The following is a 21,712-nucleotide window of genomic DNA, read 5'->3' on the forward strand; positions in this document are numbered from 1 at the left end:
ATTCCTCCCCAATGCAACGTACATAGAACTCTCTCCAATTATACCTCCATGACAATCCAGTGAGGTAAACTAGGCTGAGGGATAGCAAGTAGCCTAGAGTGATGAGATTCCATGGTTGATCATGGCCTTGAATGCCAGTCTTTAATCCTAATGTAATGCCTAACCCTTTAGAGCCCATTTCATGTCTGGCTACCTCTGTTTTGTATGGCTGTTCAGGCTAGCAATAAAGAAAGTACAGGGGTGAGTGAAAACAAATACTTAAGTATTGGAGCCTGCTCTTGTGGATGTTTGTTCTGAGTTTAGATGCTTTTCCCTAGCCAACTAAGTGATAAACAGTGGGTACTGCTTTCCTCACATGAGAATCAGCATTTGATTTTCCATGGTGGAATAAACAATAGGTGCTATTTTCTATAACCCACTCTGTACACTGGGGACTAGTGATCTTCCCAGGTTAATTAAGATGCAGATGAATAAGTTTCAAGATCACTAAGATGTGAACATCCGTTTTACCATCAGGTGAGACTTAAAACATCTTGAAGATGAACACTTTCATGGACTAAAATCCAGGTTTCATGTGAGCTACTGGTCCATGAACCCATGGAATAGATTCACACATGGTAATCTATGGTTTATTTAAACCTGTTTTACTGAATAACCATAATGAGCTTGCACAATGTATTTAATCATAGTTTACAAACCAAAATGACAGCCTTCACATAAACACGAAGCCAACATTTTAAAGTGGATAAGTAGCAGATGCTAAATAGAATATTTGGGAGGCTGGGGTTGGGGAGAATGCCAGGGATGTGGGTACAGGGGGCTCATATAGAGACTGTGAAGGGCAGAGAGGTGGGTACTGGGTACACTGTTACAAAAGAAGGGGAACCCACCCATTGGTAAGCAGGTTCCCTCTTCTAACCCAGTGGCTGTAACCCCAGGCACTGGTAGCTGAATTGTTGGGGGGACTTGGGCTCAGACTGCTCCTGGCAAAAGCTAGGTCTGTGCACAAAAAGACAGAATGGAACCACAACGTGGTGATGGATGAGGACTGTTGTGTACTCCTGAGATCTGGCTGGACAGAGACATGGACCTGTCAAAGATCTGCCCTCCTGAGTTTCAGGTCCTGCAGCAGCGCCAACACCAAAGCTAGAGAGGTGGGATTACAGTGCTGTGATCACCCAGGAAGCCATTGCAATAGCCAGCAGCACTGTCATTGGTGGTGAGTGTCTATATGTGAAGTCAGGCTAGGGCTGCTATTGTGTACCAATTGTCCTGCTGCCTGGCAATGGCCCTGCATGTGTGGGTGTCATCTCTGGACTAGTGTTGGAGTCTCTGATGCTTTTGATCCTAGGAGACTTCAGTCTCCATACCCTGGGACAGGAGCCTGGGTCATCTCATGATTTCATTGCCTCCAAGGTGCCCATGAACTTGTTTACAAATGCTTTCAGCTCCAATTCAAAGAGGCAGACATTTGCTGGACCTTGGAACAGATATGATCTGAATTTGAAGGCTATTGACAAACGTCCTTCGCCATAGTGAGATCTGTTGCTAGCCAAACCAGAGATTGTGGGTGCTCTGAATCTCTGTCAGGGCAATGGACCCATTAAGATGGTCTGCCCCCAGATGCTTGATGGGACTGGTACTTGGGGATTTTCCTGACAATCTGGTGGACATTTCTGTCCCGTAACTGGTGGCTCTCTGCCATAAGACACTGCCTGAAAAGATAGCTCCAGCAAGGTTTCTTCCCAGCTGCTGATTCCATGCTTCTCTCTGGAACTGCTGGAGATGAAGCAAGTAAAAAAGCATGATGCCACCTGCCATGGGGTGGTGGTGAACTTTCTTTGGAAGGCAAAGACTAAAATCCATTTTTTTCAGCTGTGCTTCAACTCTCTAACCTCCTATTTATAATCCTCCACCCAGCAAGTCCTAGTTAGAATAGTTTCTAGGGGAATAAATCTCCATATACCCGGCAACATAAAAGATCACATAATTTATGTGGTAATAAATGTCTTAGCCTTTAAGAAGCCCCAAGACTCTGCGTTGTTTTCCCTGTCCACTGAGCATTATGGCACTGACTCACCCACATGGTACCTACCACTATGTATCTGTGCATCGCTCAAAACCCAGCAGTGACTCAGGCCTCGTTCTATTATTTTCAGATGCAGTTTAATTAGCCTGGGAGGGGCCTGGGTTGTCCCCAGAGTACAAAACGGTTTACACAAAAATAGCACCTATTATCCAGCCATTTATGAAAACTCAAATGCCTGTTTCCATAGGAGGAGAAATGTAAAATATAGCCAGGGTAAAAATAAACAAATAATTATAGTATATTCAAGAAGAGTTACTAGACTGAAGAAGGGACCTATGAAGTTAAGGAGCAAAAGGGCAGAGCAGAAGATGAATCTTGGGACAAAAGGATGAGATGGTGTGTGGGAATGGAAAATGAACTAGGAATGGCAGGTCTTGTGAGGAACGATTCAATAGAATTTTAGCTCTGGAAAAAAATGATGCTGAGTCTTAGGGAGATCCTCCAGACATGTGGCATTGTAGCCTCCCTCATCCCCAGTCAGCATGCTCATGAGGGGGAATTCTGGGAGTTGAAATCCACACAGCTTAAAGTGGCTAAGGCTGAGAAACACTGACCTGGAGGGTGCTGAGTTGGGAGAAACTGGACTGGACCATGTGAAATAATAGGAAGAAAAATTATTTTTCTTGTAATTAAACTGGGTCATGCATCATTCCATGCCGTGGTTTAATTATGGTTAATTGAATAAGCTACAATTACCTTAGTTTTTAAACACAAGAGGCCAGAGATATAAAATGGGCAGCTTGAGGATTGCTTACAACCCTCAGAAAGTATCTTGCAGACCTGAGAACTCCCAAGTGGGTGGGGCTTGTTTTTTCAGCCTTTTTACTTTATACCATTTCTCATTATTAGTACCCTCAAAGCAGGTGCAGTTACAATACAAAATACAAATAATAGATGAAAACTGTATAAAATGACATAATGACAGCAAAAAAGATAAGAGAAACAAAGCCCCAAACTGGAAGCATAACATCCATACGAGGAAGGCTTGTAGAAGAAGCAGTTCTTTAACAGGTGCCCAAAACATGTTTCCATGGGCACTTTCAGGAAGACGACCATTTCAGAATGAGGTGCCACCATTGAAAGGCCCATCTCTGAGGACCTCCCCACATGAGCTTAGTGATCAACCCATCTGTAATAATGAAGGTGATTGGTCAAGAAAGCTGGTCCCAAATTGTTTCAAGCCTTCTATACCAAGAACAAAACCTTAAAATAGTAGCTCATTGGCAGCCAGTTCAGCAATGGTGTAACAGAAGCTAACAGGTGTTCCACTCAGCATCTGGCTGAATATTTTGCATCAGATATAACACCTACAAGTGCAGACCCACACAGGGCATAGTGTCTCAGGATCTACCTCCCATTTCACCTCTTAAAACCCCTGAAACTCTCCAAACAACCTGTCCTAAGCCTCTCACTGCACAAAGCCAGATAAGTTGCATGCTTGTGCACTAAGCCATACATTTGGATTTCAAATTACATTATGGTTTAGTGTAATTTCTAAACTAGGCACTCAGTCACTATACAAAATTCCCAAATAATTCAACGCAAGGCCTTCTGAACAAAGGATGGTCTGGTTACAGCATGCCTGTAGGCATCCTACAGGGGTTTGGGAAATGTGGGGGGGGGGCGGGGAGGCATGGCACAAGAATAACAAAATTATTACACAAATACTGCAATTTACATACTTGCATCAGACATTGGGATAGAAGTATGTAATGGGGACAATTGTACGATCACACACATCATGGCTTGCTGCAGACATCACAGGCCATGGGCCACCATCATGGAAGAATCTACCTCCCCCCCCAAAAAAACCCAGAGAGACAGAAAGGAATGACAGATTTAATTTCTTGTAGTATTTGTTTTCACATTACCTGTTTAAGATCAGGGTGGTAGATCTTAAGGTGCAGGCACATGTTCATTACAGGTTTTCTGACACAGAACAAGCAATCAGTTTCACCTGAGCTCTGATATAATAGTAATTTTTAAAAAAAGACTCAGTGCATTATAAATGGGAATGGAATGGCAACAGGTGACATCTCTGCTACAAGATCATTATGCTTGTCTTTAAAAGCTATGCCTGGCACTAATGTTTAAAGACTTCGGCTAGATGGTTCATTTTGTTTCATACAGCTCTAATTCACTTTGAACTTTGTACAATAATAGCAGGACATACAAAAGAAAATTTCACTTGCACAAAAGGGGCTTGTTACTATTTGTTCCCTATAAACCAAGATACTGCCAACAATTGTACTACCTTGATTTATTCAGAATAACAACAATATGTAAACTGTTTCATAGCCCTTCATTTGCTATTCCTAGCGGAAATTGCATTCCCCTGCTAATTGCTGCTTCTCTTCTCTTGGATTTTTCCTTGCCATATAAATTATTACCTTCTATTTCCCTTATCTGCTCATTAGAATCACATTTCATTATATTTCCCCACCATTGAATCAGAAAATTATGTGATCCAAAAGCCACATTAAATAACATTAAACTTTCAGTTTCATAGCCCTGAGATGAACAGATTATCAAGCTTCTCTCATAGCACCTAAAGATTATTCTGCCCCAATAAATAATTATTACTTCTACCTAGTTTCTAAAATGTGCCAGCTTTCATATCACTTAGCCTCTAGAAGTCATACATTCCACGTCTGAAGACAAGGAGCATTTATCTGACAGTTGTGGTTGAACATTACAGCTGTTAGGGTTTCGGTTCTTGGCAAACTTATTTCACACTTGACCCTCTTCCTGCAAGTCTCTGTGAATGTAAGGACAGCAGCATCCAGGAGATGGTAGGGTAAAGAGGGTATCAAAGCTGCATCATGCCCTTGCAGAAGAAGCCCCACCCCTTTTCATGTGCATTGTGATGTCACATGCACACCCACATGAGGCAGAATGGGGTACTACTCTCTCATCGTTTTGACAAAAGCAGGCAGAGTTACAGATGCCCATGGGACTTCCGTTCCTCTTCATTATTCCTCTCTTGGTCTTGGCAATGTAGGATTGTGGTGCCTCTTTCTTGCTTGGTTGCTGGTTCTGACTATTCTTTTTGGTCTCCTAATTTGCACTTGTGATCCATGATGCAATTGTGGCAAAGCGTGCGCTCCACACTAATTATCAAAGGGGAATATGTAGCTTATTTTGCTTTTATAACTTGAAATCAGGCCAGAACACAAATATATTTCCAAAGCTGCAGCTGGGGCTTGTGTTGGGCTCTACTTAGCAGCAGAGGTTGGGAGTTACTCTATAAATTAATAATGCTAATAAGAATGGATCTTTTTGTGCTGGAATATGTTTTGAAGTCTGAACTATACTTCGTGCTTCTCCACAGGTTTGTGGATAGTGAGGCCAGTTGTATTATGAATAAAGTTGCACTTCTCTGCAAACTCTTCAAATTGTGTGGTGATACCTGTTATGAGCTCATCAGAACACCCTTATCTAGGCATTTTATTTTAAAACAATCAATGGCAGCAGATCTTGCAAGTCTGCTCATGGCTGCAAACTCTGGCTGCAGGAAAAAAAAACTTGATTTAAAAGACTGTTTGGAGGGAAGGGATGTCCATTAAATCTGAATGTCTATTAAATCCAGGTTCTGTAATTGACATAATTTGCATAATCATGTAAATTACATTTTTATGTCAATCTCAGCTGCTCAGAAACAAAGTCTGCTAAATGGAAATCCAGGAAATCAAAAGTGTACTGTTCCTGGGGAAAAAAAATATTTTTAACAGCTAAATAGTTATTGCTTCCAAGATCATAAATATGAGTTGCAGCTATTTTGTTGTATCCACCTGATCAATGTAACTCTCAGTGCTGCTCTCCTATTCACTGAGGTGAAGCACCTTTCACCTGTTTGCAATTTGTTTTTATTACTGTCCTACGGTCATGACTTTTAAACATGGGATTAATCAACAAAAGTATACAAATGAAAGGAATTTCCTAATCTCATCAGAGATCATAATGAACCAATGCGCCCAATATTCAAGCAATCACAATCCTCTTCCTGATAATAAAATAAATCAGATGATAACCTCAAGGGTGAGGATGAAAAATACTGAGGTGGAAGGACTTACAGATTCCTACAGTGGAAGAATGGATGGTGAAATTAATGGAACCGGCAGAGATGGCAAAACTCATTAATGAAAGAAAACAATTTGTCTAGCTTTGTTTCTACTTGGAAACCACTTTTGAACTTTTTGCTTCTAACTGAAAAAAAATGAAGTTTTGATTTTGGGATTTGATGATTAGGTTGGTATAAGATTATAGAAATAATGTGTACTATAGTTAAAAATAGAGTAAGAGGTTAATGTACTTTCCATTTGTATCAGTACTGAAGGTCAGAAGTCACTCCTTTTGCTGTACTCCCTTTTTATTTCTGCACTTTTGTCTTTCCTTTCTTTACTCTTTCTTTACTCTTTTTCTATCTTCTTATATTTTATCTGTATGTTGAAAATTTAATAAATTTTGTATAAAAAAGGGGTGAGGATGAAAAATACTGGATTGTTTCAGTGGTAAGGCTATCAGATCTGGACTGCAAATATCCTTATGACCACTAGTTGGCCTCAATGAATTAGATTTTCCTGTATTTCTTTGCTGCCACCTAGTAATTGTCCAGATTTTAGTAATCTTGGTCCGGTAGCCCTATTCTACCCAAAGAGAATACGACACTTGAATATGAAGAACAAACACAAGATTCCCAGTAAATGATACAGTACCTTTGGGCAAAAAGAGAAGACAACATACAACGAATGGGACAGGAAACTGCATTTATCTTAAACAGACCCACCATCTCAGCATATGCAGAAAGGTTTTTAGTCAAATTAGCAAAGCAGTAAGCTACAGCTGTCTTTTCAAAAACTCTGGTTTTTCTTTTTGCTTGGAAAGGTTACTTGACACGTAACTGTGTGGAGAGCTGACTGGATGTGATTGAGCACTTGGGGATTTGCTGGAGTTCATGCTAATGTGGGTATTTTTGTGAAGTGACTCATATGTTTTGGCTGATTGGTGCCTCTTTTGTGTTCACAGAATGTGTAACTCTGCATAGCAATTTCTTTGACATACAGTAGGTGTAAAAGAGGAGCACAGAACACCCTCGCTTTCCTTTTTCCCCATGCAGTGTTTTCAGTCCCAAGTTCCTTCTTTCACGCCTTCCAGTTCTGCGGCTGTTTCTTGCTGCTTCCAAGCGCTTCCTTCCAGTTCTTATCTTGCCATCTTCCAGTTGGCCAAGATATTCCCAGTGCTTCCTCTTCCCCATGCCCTGTGCCAAAGCAGACCAGGCAGGCTTTTACATCTTAAAAGTCCACAGTGTACCCAGGGTTCTTGCAGTCTACTCTTCTGGGTTCACACATAACACATGGAACTGTAAACTAACCACACAGGTTGGGCTCACACAACATGCTAGGCTTAAATGTGGTTGGCTAGTTTGCAGTTTGGTATACTGGGCATGCACAATCCACATATGTTGTAAGTGCTAACATAAAATGGCACCCACAGTTCACAAAATGGCTGTCGTGCAGGGTACATGTGGTCATATCAACTTACCAGAAGTCAGACTGCTCTTCATTGCCCACTTTAATCCCACAGGGTCCTCTATATCACCCTCCAATTAATCTTTCCTTGAGCAGTGAACACATTTCCAAACAACCTCTGAACTGCTGCTGCTATTATACACCAGTTTTCATTTTCTAAGACTGCTCTATGGCAGTGTTTCTCAACCTCAGCAACTTTAAGATGTGTAGACTTCAGCTCCCAGAATTCCCCAGCCAGTTATGCTGGCTGAGGAATTCTGGGAGTTGAAGTCCATACATCTTAAAGTTGCTGAGGTTGAGAAACACTGTTCTACAGCCTATGTGGGGCCCGGAGGCATTTCTGTAAATGATGGTGATGATGCTAGAAGATGTTATTTTGCAGCATGCCAGCCTCCCTTTCCACAGAATCATTTAGTTTGAAGATGCAATTTAGTGTCAGGCTCTGCCTGCTACTAAATAAAACACAGACACTAATCCAGGGGAAATCAGGTTCTGGTTTATTTGCGTATAGTGCATGCCTAGGGAAAAGCTGAGAGTGGAGGGAGCGCGCCGGTACGGGGTTTAAATAGCCCGCGCCGGTCAGCGCTCCTCCTTCATTGGGTTAGGCAATCCCCGAACCCCGGATCTCTCGTTGCTGGTGGGTGAGGGGTCACGGGGCTTCTGCTGGTGCCCCGGGCCTCTGCTTAATCTTCCTCCTCCGGCCGGTGATGGCTTTGTGCCGGGCGATGATCTTCTGCGATTCTTCTGACACTTCCAGGCGTGCCTTGGTTCGGGCGTCATCAGAGTCCACCTTTGTTACAAGGTATCGCTTGATCGGTTTCTTCGGCTGAAGTCGTTATCTTGTTGCCGGAGTCTGATGCCTTTCTTTTGTTAGTCAGTTATATGTCCTTTGCCCCATTTCCCTGTATTGTTGTGAGTGTCGTTGTGCTGACGCAATCAGTGCAACGGTGCTCATGACATGCTGCCCCCCTTCTGCATGGTTAACCCGTGGGTTTATTGGGGTAAGCCATGTGGAATGTGCGAATCAGGTCCGGTGCCTGGACGTGTCGGGCAGCAACCCATTCTGGGTGGGGGAAGTGCTTCCACTTCACCAAGTAGTGTAGGGTGCCCCGCCTCCGGCGCGAATCGAGTACTTCTTTTAACTCAAAGTGTTGTTGGCCGTCTATCATCACCGGGGGTGGGTGGGGGCGTGCTCGGATGCCATCGGGAGGGGCTTGCCGGTTTTAGGAGGCTACAATGGAATACCGGGTGAAGTCTCTTTAAGTTGTGCGGCAGGTCTAGGCATATTGTGACCGGGTTAACTATTTGTGTTACCCAGAACGGCCCAATGTACTTGGGGCTCAATTTCTTCGAGGGTTGGGGTGATTTTATGAATTTAGTAGAGAGATAGACCATATCTCCTACCTGGAATGTCGGTTGCAGGCGCCGGTGCTTGTCTGCCTGTTCTTTGTAGGCTGACTGTGTGTCTTTCAGCGCTGCTGTGATTACGACGCTGAGGGAATTCATTGACAAAAACCTGGCTAGGGGTTTCATTGAGCCTGCAAACTCCCTGGTCGGGGCACCTGTTCTCTTTAGACCAAAAAAGGATGGCTCTTTGAGGCTGTGTACCGATTTCCGTGGGCTCAGTGCAGTCTCAATATTAAATAAATATCCTTTGCCCCTTATCAAAGTTATGTTATCACATCTGGCCAGAGGCAAAATCTTCTCGAAATTGGATTTAAGAGAAGCCTATTTTCGCATTCGCATAAGAGAAGGGGATGAGTGGAAAACAGCGTTTAACTGTCCTCTTGGGGCTTTCCAATACAAAGTCTTGCCCTTTGGTCTATTGGGGGCACCTGGGGTTTTTATGCAACTTATCAATGAGGTCTTGCACGACCACCTGTTTAAAGGGGTACTGGTGTATTTGGATGATGTATTAATTTATACTGAAACCATGTCAGAACATATTCACTTGGTGCGTCAAGTGCTTACTAAATTGAGAAAAGCTGAGTTGTATGCTAAACTGTCCAAGTGTGCCTTCCATCAATCACAAATCGATTATCTGGGATATAGAATTTCTGCAAAGGGTATTGAGATGGACCCTACCAAAGTTGAAGCTATTTTGGCATGGGAGCCTCCCCGTACCAGGAGGCAATTATAAAGTTTCCTTGGATTCGCCAATTTCTACAGGGCATTTGCCCAAAATTTTGCAGAAATCGCCCTCCCCCTTACTGAACTGTTAAAAACTAAAGCTCAGGGGGATACGCGATGGTCAAAGAACCCAGGAGCGCTCCTTAAATGGACCCCAACTTGCCAACAGGCATTCGATGCGCTCAAACAAATCTTCACCACCGAACCCATTTTGCAGCATCCTGACCCCACTAAGCCTTTCGTGGTGCAGGTGGATGCCTCTGATTTCTCCGTCGGGGCACTGCTGCTCCAGTCAGACCAGTCTGACACTTTAAAACCCTGTGCTTACCTCTCTCGCAAGTTCACGGAAACAGAGAGACGGTGGCATGTTTGGGAAAAAGAGGCTTTTGCTGTAAAAACCGCTTTGGAAACTTGGCGCCACTTATTGGAAGGGGCTTCAAACCCCTTTGAGGTGTGGACTGACCATAAAAACTTGGAGGCATTAAGCACCAGTCGAAAACTCAGCCCCAAACAACTTCGCTGGGCTGAATTTTTCAGTCGCTTTGATTTCACCCTCAAATTTATACCAGGCAAGAAAAACTTTTTAGCTGATGCTTTATCACGCAGACCCCAAGACGCTGGCCCAGGGCCAACGGTACAGGGTACTGTATGGACAGAAAAGCAATTAAGTTTGGCAGCTGTGACACGCAGCCGGGCGCAAGCGCAACAAACTCAGCCCCAAGCCGCTCCGCCTCCCCCCCATCCACCACGCTTGCCAATTCCATCAGATTTGAAACAACAGTTGCTCTTCCACCTCAAAACTGATATTTGGTTGCAAGCAAACCTACACACTGTAACTTTCACTGACAATTTTGCCTGGCGAAACGATCGTCTCTATGTCCCTGATGCATTACGAAAGACGATCCTCCAGCGCTGCCACGACGACAAGTTGGCTGGACATTTTGGATATCTTAAAACCCTTCACCTAGTTAGGCGTCAATTCTGGTGGCCAACTTTACTAAAGGACCTTAAGGCATATGTCACTGCATGCCCTGTGTGCGCAACAACAAAGCGCAAAACTGGCAAGCCTCAAGGCCTCCTGCAACCTGTGGCGACCCCGTCCTTCCCATGGCAGGACATATCCATGGACTTTATTGTCGACCTCCCACCCAATCAACGAAAAACAGTCATTTGGGTGGTCAAAGACTTTTTTTCAAAACAAGCTCATTTCATCCCATGCGCCTCTATCCCCACCGCGCAACAGCTGGCACGCCTATTCCTCGTTCACGTGTACTGCCTTCACGGAATCCCCTCCCGTTTGGTGAGTGACAGAGGTACACAATTTACATCACAGTTTTGGCGGGCATTTTTAAAACTGCTTGGCATCAAACAAGCCCTCTCCACCGCATGGCATCCGGAGACGGATGGATCTACTGAAGCAGTTAATTCTACACTTGAACAATACTTACGAGCCTTTGTCAATTATCAACAAGACAACTGAGTGAACCTACTCCCATTTGCTGAAGTTGCCTATAACAACGCCGTTCATCAAAGCACTGGTCAAGTTCCCTTTAAAGCTGTCTTTGGGCGTGAGTTCGTCCCGATACCCGAACTCCCGCACCCGCAGCCACTACCAGCCTCTCTCACTGACTGGGCTGAAACTCTCAAAGACTCCTGGCACAATATTCAACAAGCTCTGGGCCATGCACAAACCACCTATAAAAGACATGCTGATGCCAAACGCTCCCCCGAACCTACTTTGGCTGTGGGGGATAAAGTCTACTTATCCACAAAATTCATCAAATCGCCACAACACTCGAAAAAACTTGGTCCTAAGTTTATTGGTCCTTTCCCCATTGTTGCACAAATTAACCCTGTTACTTTCAAACTTGATTTGCCCCATAACCTCAAGCGTTTACATCCTGTTTTCCATTGCAGCTTGCTCAAACCGCACCTGCAGTCGGACCGCTGGCATCCACAACCGGTCCCACCACCTCCAATCATGATCGATGACCAACAGCACTTCGAGGTTACCGACATCCTTGACTCATGCCGCCAGCGCTCCACTTTGCAGTACCTCGTCCGCTGGAAACATTTCCCTCATCCTGAATGGGTTTCTGCTCACGATGTTCGCTCACCCCACCTTGTCGCTCGTTTTCACTCTGCCTACCCGAACAAGCCGGCTCCTTAGCATTGTTTGGGGGGGGCGATATGTCATGTTCCCCGTTTCAATGTTCTGTTAACATCGTAATGTTTCACATGTCAAACCGTTTCTCCGTGTATACTCAGCTTGCTCGTTGCTGGTATTTTCCATTCGTGCTCTCTTCTTTGTTTTGGAACTTTGGAATGTATGTTTGGGTTTGCAACCATATTCAAGGTTACTTTCCCAGGCGCGTGTAACGGTTGCTAGCGCCTGGGAGGGGGTGGTTGCTGACGGGTGCTTGGGGCGGGGCTGGATTGAAGGCAAGGCTTTTAAGTTTGTATTTTGCGTGCTTTTGCTCATTCTCAGCTTTCTCTGTATTTGCATACTATTCCTTTAATAAATCAGTTATCTTTAAGCCCGAGCTTGTGAGACTGAGTATTTGGGATTAGGCAACCATTACACCCCCAGGGAGAAGTCGGAAGCGTCGGCTTGGACCACGAACGGCCGTTCTGGGTCCGGGTGTGCGAGGATTGGCTCCGTTGTGAACAGCGCTTTCAGCCTGTCAAACGCTGCCTGACAAGTGGGAGTCCAATTTAGTACTGCCCCCGGGTTCTTGACTCGCCGGGTTTCGCCGACCCCTTTCGTTTTGAGTAGGTCTGTTAGGGGGAGGGCTATCTCCGCGAACCCCCTGGCAAAGGACCTGTAGAAGTTCGCAAAGCCAAGGAAGCTTTGCAGCTGGCGCCTGTTGCGTGGGTGTTCCCAGTTCAAAACTGCCTCGACCTTTGCGGGGTCCATTTCCACGCCTTTTCCGGAGATTCGGTAGCCTAGGTAGTCCAAGCGTGCTTTATGGAACTCGCACTTGGACAATTTGGTGTAGAGTTTGGCCCCCTTTAGTTTGTCTAAGACTTGTCTGACCAGTCGTTCATGTTCTTCCTGTGTCTTTGTGTAGATGAGGACATCGTCGATGTACACTAGCACCCCTTTGAATAGGTGTTCATGTAGCACCTCGTTGATGAGTTGCACGAACACCCCCGGGGCCCCCGCTAGCCCAAATGGCAGTACCTTGTATTGAAAGGCACCGAGGGGACAGTTGAAGGCTGTTTTCCACTTGTCCCCCACCTTGATTCGGATTCTATAGTATGCCTCGCGGAGGTCGAGTTTGGAGAATACTCGGCCTGTTGACAGGTGGGCGAGCATGTCTTTTACGAGGGGCAGTGGGTATTTATTGGAGAGGGATGCGGCATTGAGCCCCCGGTAGTCGGTGCAAAGCCATAGGGTGCCGTCCTTTTTTTCTCGGAAAAGGACAGGTGCTCCGACGGGCGAGTTCGCCGGCTCTATGAAACCTCTGGCCAGGTTTTTGTCGAGGAACTCTCGGAGGGTTGCCAGCTCCTTCTGGGTCATGGGGTATATCTTTGGTTTGGGCAAGGGGACGTCAGGGAGTAGTTCAATTGTGCAGTCCGTCTTGCGGTGGGGGGGTAGTTGGTCCGCCTCCTCCTCTCCGAAGACGTCTGCGAAATCGGCATACTGCTCTGGTAGTTCTTCTGGGGTTGGGTCGGTGTTTTGGGCAACCGCCTCCGCCCTCCCCACTGTCGGGGTGGGTATCCTCTTCGGTGCTGGAGCTTGGTATGTGCCATCGCTGAATTGGATGGTCCGTCTCCTCCAGTCTATGCATGGGTTGTTTTTTGCTAGCCACGGTATGCCCAGCACTATGATGGGTTTCCCTATTTGAGTCACCACAAAGGAGATCTGTTCATTGTGGGTGCCCATTTTAAGGGAGACTGTTTCGGTCCACTGGGTGGCTGGTCTCCCCCCTGCTGTTGAGCCGTCCAGTTGGTGGAACGCCAGCGGTTCGGGGAGAGGTAGGCACGGCAGGGTGAGTTTTGCCACGAGGTCGGGATGGATCAGGTTCCTGGAGCACCCGGAGTCCACTAGTGCTTCGGCTGTGGTGGCTCTGGGGCCGTAGGCGAGCCAGACAGTCCCTGTTGGGATGTAGTTGTCATCGCTCTTGCTGTGGCTCTTGCGCCCCTTTTGTACCACCTGCCCCGCGGCGCGGCTTAGAGCAGGCGGGGAGCGTTTCCCGCCGGCTGCTCCGGGGCGCCGCTGTCGTCCCCCGTGAGGTAGGCGTCCACGTCCTCATCTGGGGCGGCTGCTGCTCCTGTCAGGCGCTGGGTTGGGGGGGGGTATTCGGGCTTGTGCAGAGGTTTCGTTGTGGGTTTGGGTGTGTGGTCTTGTGCTCTGTTTGCGGCGCACTCTGCCACTCTGTGCCCAAACTTACCGCATTTAGCACACGGTCCACGCCCGAATCTCCGCTGTTGGCCCGTTTGCCAAGTTGTGCCAGGTTGTGTAGGTTGTGCTCTCGGGTTGGGTGGTGTTTTGTCTTCTGCCGTTGTCATTAGGAATGTGCGATGTGCATGTTCCGCTTTGCCCGCTAGGGAGATCCATCCCTGCAGCAAAGCTGGGTCATCCCGATATAGTGCCCATTGGAGCACTTCTTGGTTGAGGCCCCGTTTGAAGATATCAATTAGGGTAGCCTCGGACCACTCGTTGATTTTGCCTGCGAGGGCTTTAATGTCCAGGGCATAATTGGCTACTGTTCTTTTGCCCTGTTTCAGTGCTTGCAGTGTGCACTTGGCCCTCTCTTTCGCCAGCGGGTCTTCGAAATGGTACCTCAACGCGGCGATGAAGTTATGGAAGTTTGCTAGGGCGGGGGAGTTGGACTCGTACATCTGTATGTACCAATCCGCCACCCTGTCTTGTAGTTTGATAGCTACCGCCAAGATTTTCTCCCCCTCTGAGTCAAAGTATTTTCCGTAGCGGGCCATGTATTCTCTGGCATTGGTGACGAAGATAGATAACTTTGTGGGGTTCCCTTCGAAGGTCGCTGAAAAGTCTCTTGGGATCCTGACATGCTATGGGTCGCCCCCCCATGAGTTTTGCCACGTGCCCCCCCCCCGGCGTGGGTGCACCCGTCGCCGCGACTGGCCTCCGAGCTTGACCTCTTCCGCTCGGGGTCTGGTTTGGGGTGGGTACCTGCATTGGCATTGTCTTATAATGTTCGTTGGTTACTAGGGACTGTAGCATGGTTCTCAGGTCCCGTAGCTGGGCTTCCATCGCTGTGAGCCTGGCTTGCATGTCTCTGTTCGCTGCCTGCTCTGCTGTCGGGAACGGGCCGGTCGGTGTTTCGGGGTAGGCGAGCCTCCAATCGGGGTAGGGTGGGTCCATCTGGTGGTCTACCCCGTCGCCCCAGTAATGGAGTGGTTGGCCTGCGCCCACATCCTCCACTGCACTTCCGGCGACTGGGCTGGAGCTCCATGCCCGGAACTGGGGTGCGGTGTGGGCTGGGAGGATCCCCAAGGCTTCTATGGGGGCGGTTGTCTCCAGCCGTTGCGGGTTCGCTTCCGCCCCTTGCGGGGTCTGGGACTGAAGGGCCGGGTGGGCAGGGCGGGTGTCCGTGGCTTCTGGGGGGTACGTTGGCCCCGGCCATCGTCGGGTCGCCTCTGCCGCTTGTCGGCTGCCTTGTCCGTCTGGGGTGCGGGTCGCCGGCTCCATTGGGTTTCTCTGTCTTGCCTCTCGCCATCTGGTTCCTCCTGCGGTGCGTTTCTGTCCGGTGGGGCTTGGCGAGGTTGAGTTTCAAGACTCTCAGCTTTCTGTCAGGCTCTGCCTGCTACTAAATAAAACACAGACACTAATCCAGGGGAAATCAGGTTCTGGTTTATTTGCGTATAGTGCATGCCTAGGGAAAAGCTGAGAGTGGAGGGAGCGCGCCGGTACGGGGTTTAAATAGCCCGCGCCGGTCAGCGCTCCTCCTCCATTGGGTTAGGCAATCCCTGAACCCCGGATCTCTCGTTGCTGGTGGGTGAGGGGTCACGGGGCTTCTGCTGGTGCCCCGGGCCTCTGCTTAATCTTCCTCCTCCGGCCGGTGATGGCTTTGTGCCGGGCGATGATCTTCTGCGATTCTTCTGACACTTCCAGGCGTGCCTTGGTTCGGGCATCGTCAGAGTCCACCTTTGTTACAAGGTATCGCTTGATCGGTTTCTTCGGCTGAAGTCGTTATCTTGTTGCCGGAGTCTGATGCCTTTCTTTTGTTAGTCAGTTATATGTCCTTTGCCCCATTTCCCTGTATTGTTGTGAGTGTCGTTGTGCTGATGCAATCAGTGCAACGGTGCTCATGACATTTAGGCTATCAAGTCCAAGCCCAGTCTTTAGGGCAGGAATTCAATTTAAAGCATCGCTGAAAAATAGCTTTCCAGACTCTACTTGAATGCATCCAATGAAGGGGAACCCACTGTCAAACTGGAAGTTTTTTTCCTTCTTGTAACTTAAAACCATTACGTTATGTCCTGTATTGTGGAATGGCATGGATAGGTCTTTATCTTCCTTTGCATAATGTCCTTTCCCAGTTCCCCAAGTGTCCCCCTGTCAGATTTAGTTTTCATTCTCCTTATTGTTTGTTGCCTTTCCTTGTGCCTGTTTGTCTGCATTTAATTATGAGAGCTGGTTCTAACACTGATAAGTCAGTACCCATTTCCAAAATAATGAACAGATGCAGACAGTCCCACAGGCCCAGCTTTCAGTCCTTTCCACTATAACAGGAAAAGAAAATGAAAAATGGTGTTTCCATCAAAAATTGCCTATAGAGGTTGTCCTTGCTTAACAACCACAATTGAGACCAGAATTTTGGTTGCTAAGCAAAACAGTCATTAAGTGAATCCTACCCGATTTTATGACCCTTTTTGCAGCAGTCATTAAGCAAATCACCACGGTCGTGGTCGTTTATGACCATTACAGCATCCACGTGGTCATGCAGTTCCCCATTGATTTTGCTTGTTAGAAGCTGGCTGGGAAGGTCGAAAATGGTGATCACATGACCATGTGAATGCTGTAATGGTCATAAATGGGAACCAGTTGCCAGGCGCCCAAATCATGATCACATGATCATGGAGACGCTGTGACGGTCATAAGTGTGAGCACCAGTTGTAAGGCGTTTTTTCAGCACCGTTAAGTCTGAATTGTCGTTAAATGAATGGTCATTAAGTGAGGACTACCTGTACTGTACTATACATTAGTGGCTTATTTGTACTAATAAGCACTGGCTGGAATTCTTGTGCTGTAACCTTCCTTCTAATAAATATTAACAATCAGAGTTTGGAAAGACTTGTTCTTTCAATTAACTGTTTCCTTTCCAAACTGCTAGGAAAAAAAGTTTGACATTGATTTTGCTTAAATTAAGGGAATCTAAAACTAAAATCAGTAGGAGGGGAGTGTCTGATTTTTAAGGGCATATTGGCATGTGAAATAATGTCTTCTTTCTCACTGGCATGAGAATTGCTGCCTTCCTGGCACCTCCTATTCTACCTTGGTTATGTTTGTTCCAAGTCACTACATCATGATAGGGTCATCGTGCATGCACAGCATGTGATGGGCTAACCAGTTGGTTGAGTTCTCTAGCTTTACTGACCACCCTGCATTTCTCCAGGCAGTAGGAAAATTATGCACCAATCATGGCACTGCAGTAGGAACAGGGTATATTTGACTCCAGATCTCATCAGGCATCTCTGAGCTGTCCTTCTTCCTAGACTCATTCTGTCATACTGCAGATCAAATAAACTGGGAAGAAAATATTAGAATCACAAATGGAGTGAGGTTTCTAGCTAGAGTTCTTGGGGGAGAGTGCTTTTATTTAGGATTTCATTTTAGCATTTTCTTTTTCTATGGTCACCAATCTGTAGTCTCTTCTGTGTTATGTTCTGGAGTCAAAATGCTGGAACTTGGCCCCAGCATTCACTGTTCTGTACTTCACCACTACGCTCTTAAATCGCCCAGCAACCTTACATGCTAAGGAGTTTTCTTAATATTCCATGTGTCACAGTTTCCAAATTCAGGAGAGCCTTATCTTTAGTTCGATTTAATGCTCTCCCCACAGCTGTTTTGGAAGGGAAATATAGGAAAACCCCATATGAAACCCAATACTGCTCTTGTGACACGGATACCATAGAAACCACAGCCCATGTTCTTCTGTACTGTCAGTTCTACAGGAACATTCACCACCAGTTGATTATCCCTCTTTTATTTTAATTTCCAGGGCACTCCAATAGTTTTTATTTGCATTATCTGTTAAACAATCAAGATAAATTTATTTCTCTAAAAGCAGCAAAATTCTGCTATATTATGTGTAAGCTTCACCCACAAATGGTCGCCAACAGTTATTTATTTATTTATGAGATGTATATTACCGCCCCTCTCCCCCAATGGGGGACTCTTATTGATGTTAGGGGACAATTTTGCCTTGTTTTATTGAATGTATTTTTATTGGTCAATGACCAAATAAAGTTTCTGTCTGTCTGTCACGTGTCACTGTGTCCAGTTCCTTAATGAATGAATAGCAGAATGGCAGTGCAAGGGGCATTTTATCTGCATCAGCCTGGAACATCCATTAGGCACCTCTCTGATCATCCCCACTATTGTTACCTGACTTTGCCTCTAGTGTCAGTGATGGCAAAGCTTCACAGACTTTACATACATTGCAGCTACTGTTGGAATCAAAGAGAAAATACTAGTTTAACCCCAGTTCAGCTAGAGATGACCTAAGCTTGTTTCACTTATGGCCTGGGAGAAACATTACTATTGTCCAGGGATAACTGGGGCCAAACCAGGCCAAATGGAGACCTGGTTTGAGCCCCCAGTCTGCCTGTGCTTCTATGCTAGGCAAAGCCCCATGGGAGGTGATGGGATGGGATGGCACTGAAGCATGGAAGTCATACGGGCTTCAGGCCGCTGGAGGAATGATTGTATAAAGAAAGACAAGACACTCTCACAGGGCTTGGGCCACCTCATAATTTAAGTAAATGCAAGAAACATACAGGCAGCATGAGAATTCTGATGAAAAATTCTTCTCCTTTGGGGAAAACAATGAAAGCAATTTCTTTCCCAATGAACTGAGGAAGAGTGATAAAAAATAAAGAATATTTTTTCCTAGTGGTTAAAGTTAGGTCCGATAGCTAGTTTAGCGTAACGGTTAAGGTATCAGGCTAGAAACAGTGAGACCGTAAGTCCTGCCTTAGGCAAGAAACCAACTGGGGGACCTTGGGCCAGGCACTCTCTCTCTATCCTAGGAAGCAGGCAACCACTTCGGAAAATCTTACCAAGAAAACTGCAGGGACTTGCCCAGGCAGTCGCCAGGAGTCAACCCTGACTTGAAGGCGATCAATCAATCAATCAATCAATCAATCAGTCAATAAAATTACGTCCAGGGTGTCCCAATTAATTAACCTTTGCCTATCTAACAAATGACACATATAATAGTTAGGAAGACCCTGTTGTCATTTGGAACCTGGAAAAAAATCTTGAAAATTCCTAATAAAAATAAAGGTAGCTTTAGCTATTTCAAGACCTTTTAACATATACTGTAGCAAATGTTAAAGATCTAACAAACAAATGCTAATTATCCTGGCCAGGGTTGCTCTAGTTCTGAAGAAACAGGCCACATAACAGATTGTCAGCATTTTAAGGGGATCAAACAAAAATTAATGGTGATTAAAAGTAGGCTCACACAATGCACTAAGCCATAGTTTGTAGAATAAGACATAATTGTTAGGTTTACACATTGTGTTAAATTATGGTTTGCTGAGATTGGGTCCAAATGTTGCATTAAGTCATAACAGGGTTTATTTTGCTTTGGTTTATTATGCCTTGTGAGTATAGCCATTGTGGTTTGTGTACCATGGCTTACTGATTAGCATGTTTATTTCTTCTCCCCTTATGCATTTCAGCAGGCTGATTCAAAGAACATATTAAGCCAAAACCTGGTTTCTCTGGTTTTGGCTTTGAGTGTTGTTTGAACCCAACTACTATGGTTTGTAAATAATTAATTATGGTGTACCATGTTATGTGAGCCAAGCCAATTGTGGCTTATTCAATAAACCCTAGCTAGGAAACCATGGGATAGTGATTTCTGAACCCAGTTCATTTGTCCAGGTTGAGTTGAAATAGCTACAGTTAATCTACAGTTAATTTAAAGTGGAAGCAAAAGCTTCCAAACTTTTTTGGATGGGATTGTGTACGCTCACTGAAGCTTGCTTCCATAATAATAAACCTTGGTTACATCTTAATTAACCCAGTGAGTTGAAAATATACATAATTCTTAGTAAATATACATACTCTCTTAACTGTATATCTCATTGAACTCAATTGGTCTTAACTGCTGGAAAGACACAGATGGAGTTGGGCATTTATTGTCCCTCTGTCAAAGGCAGCAGGTAACTCTGCAGGACAAATAACATCAAAGCATTGTTAATTGCATTGACTCGGCAGTTTCTTCCACAGCAAAAATATACTTCCTCTGCAGTTTGCAAACCATGACAGCTGACCTATTACTGGCTTGCAGAGGAAGTTGGCAGCAACTTCATCTGCAAATCAAGGAAGGCATTGGATGGAGGAAACCACAAAAGAAATATGCAGAAGCAAAATAACAGCAGCAGCATCTAGCATATTTTTTTTGTCCTCCTTAGTTCCAAAAAGCATTATGAGGATATAAAGACTAATAGTATCTTCAGATTCTAACTTCAGGAAAGATTTCAATCAATGTCAACTGCACACAGTGGGTCTTACTTCTAAGGAAGTCTGCAAAGGGCAAACTTTATAAGTGAGAGAGGATTCAGACATGTATCCCTTATTTTGGCTCAGTTCTTAGATTTGCCTGTTTGTTAGTGTGTTGTCTGAACCAGCCATGGTGAAACATGGTTTGTATTAGCCCATCCACTCGTGGCTTTTTCTACATAGCCTAATTAAGCTAACTATGGTTTAGCTCAATGTGTGAATCCAAACAATCCAAAGCCATTTCCATAATGGTACAATATATTCTAAGGGACGCGGTGGCGCTGCGGGTTAAACCGCTGAGCTGTCGATCGGAAGGTCGGCGGTTCGAAACCGCGCGGCGGGGTGAGCTCCCGTTGCTCGTCCCAGCTCCTGCACACCAAGCAGTTCGAAAACATGCAAATGTGAGTAGATTAATTGGTACCGCTTCGGCGGGAAGGTAACGGCGTTCCGTGAGTCATGCTGGCCACATGACCCGGAAGTGTCCTATGGACAACGCCGGCTCCAAGGCTTTGAAACGGAGATGAGCACCGCCCCCTAGAGTCGGACACGACTGGACTTTACGTCAAGGGAAACCTTTACCTTTACCTTTTACAATATATTCTGCTCTTTGCAGGCATCAGAATGGCACTAGGTTAAAAATAGGGATACAATGGTCATATTCTAGCAGCTGAAGTCAAAGGTGAAGTAATAATAATGGTTATTTATTTATTCTATGATTTTACCAAGGCACAAGTCCAAGTTAGAAAAACACATTGTGAAATTCCAATAACTTCAGTGCACGGTGTAAGAGCCAGACCAATTATTAACAACTAGACAAACCAAACATAACAATGCAATTATATGCAATTCAGTCAAAAGTGTATACATCCACAATTAAAACAGGTATTAATTTAGGAACTGCCAAGATTGATGAGATTAGGATGTCTGACTGACTACCCATTGTGACCATAATCTTATCCCAAACTTCTCCTTATATTGGTACATGCCACTAGCGTGGAAGTTATCTTAGCAGTGTTTAATGTTTGTGTGAAGTGCAATGCCAGCATAAATTCATTTCCCTATTACATATAATTAAGCTGGGCTGGTGAACTTTCAGAAAAATGCTATCCCTACCCAGTGGTATCAATTCTAGGAGATACACCTTAGTTGTTTTAAAAGTGTCAACACTGAGTTTTTGTAACATTTGTCAAGTCAGATCATAATGATAATGCCATCCTATCCATGTTTATTCATACATCAGTTATGTAT

General features: G+C 45.3%; 1 long non-coding RNA gene across 1 annotated transcript; it reads right to left on the minus strand.

The window, feature by feature from the left end:
* Positions 1 to 6,838: 6,838 nt before the first annotated feature.
* Positions 6,839 to 20,136, minus strand: LOC134496173 (uncharacterized). The gene is made up of 2 exons (XR_010067868.1): positions 20,027 to 20,136; positions 6,839 to 7,346 (listed from the first exon to the last, which is right to left on the minus strand). It is a non-coding gene; the product is annotated as an uncharacterized LOC134496173 (long non-coding RNA).
* Between the last annotated feature and the right edge of the window lie 1,576 nt (positions 20,137 to 21,712).

Source organism: Candoia aspera, chromosome 4, assembly GCF_035149785.1.
Source record: "Candoia aspera isolate rCanAsp1 chromosome 4, rCanAsp1.hap2, whole genome shotgun sequence".
Taxonomy (NCBI): Eukaryota; Metazoa; Chordata; class Lepidosauria; order Squamata; family Boidae; genus Candoia; species Candoia aspera.